This window comes from Belonocnema kinseyi, chromosome 1 (genome assembly GCF_010883055.1).
Source record: "Belonocnema kinseyi isolate 2016_QV_RU_SX_M_011 chromosome 1, B_treatae_v1, whole genome shotgun sequence".
Classification (NCBI taxonomy): Eukaryota; Metazoa; Arthropoda; class Insecta; order Hymenoptera; family Cynipidae; genus Belonocnema; species Belonocnema kinseyi.
The window spans coordinates 31,419,554-31,420,244 of NC_046657.1; positions in this window are offsets into that span (position 1 = coordinate 31,419,554).

Below are 691 nucleotides of genomic sequence, written 5' to 3' on the forward strand. Positions count from 1 at the left end.
CTTAATATGTATTTATTGCCTTTTTGGGTTTCTGGTAAAGGTCCGAAAATGTCTAAAGCGATTTTATCATTAGGGTTTATTGGAATATCAGGTAATACACTTAATGCTTGATTGGTTATTCTGGTGGTTTTTTGCCATTGGCAAATGGGGCATTTTTTAACGTAATTCTTAATTTGATCGTCCATTCGTAACCACATGCCGATTTTCTTAGCTCGTTCTGAGGTATTTTTTTCTCCCAGGTGAGTCGAGTGAGCTTCTTTCATGATTTGCTATTTTTCGGCTTTGGTGAGTTCTCGAGTATTTGAAAAACACAAATGGAATCCTGTATCTGGGTAATAATTTCATAAGAATTGTATTAGTTCTTGAATTAATTCTTTCTGTATAGGTGTAAATAATGGATCTCCAAATTGTAGTCGTACTAAAGTCAACTTCCTGTTTCTGATTTCATCTATAACCCAGGCTAAATATTTCAGCCAGTTTTCTGCTTCATATTTCGGCATACTTTCTCTTGTAATTTGTTTCCATAATTTTCCTACAGCATTTGGTTTGATTTTTGCTCGCTCGTTGGTAACAGGGTCTAATCGCCATTCCATAAATTCGTTGTACCAGTTGATCTGGGGATTTTTTGATGTTTCTTGTGGCTTATCTTCTTTATTGGAATCAGTAAATGAATCTGATTTTTCTCCACTGA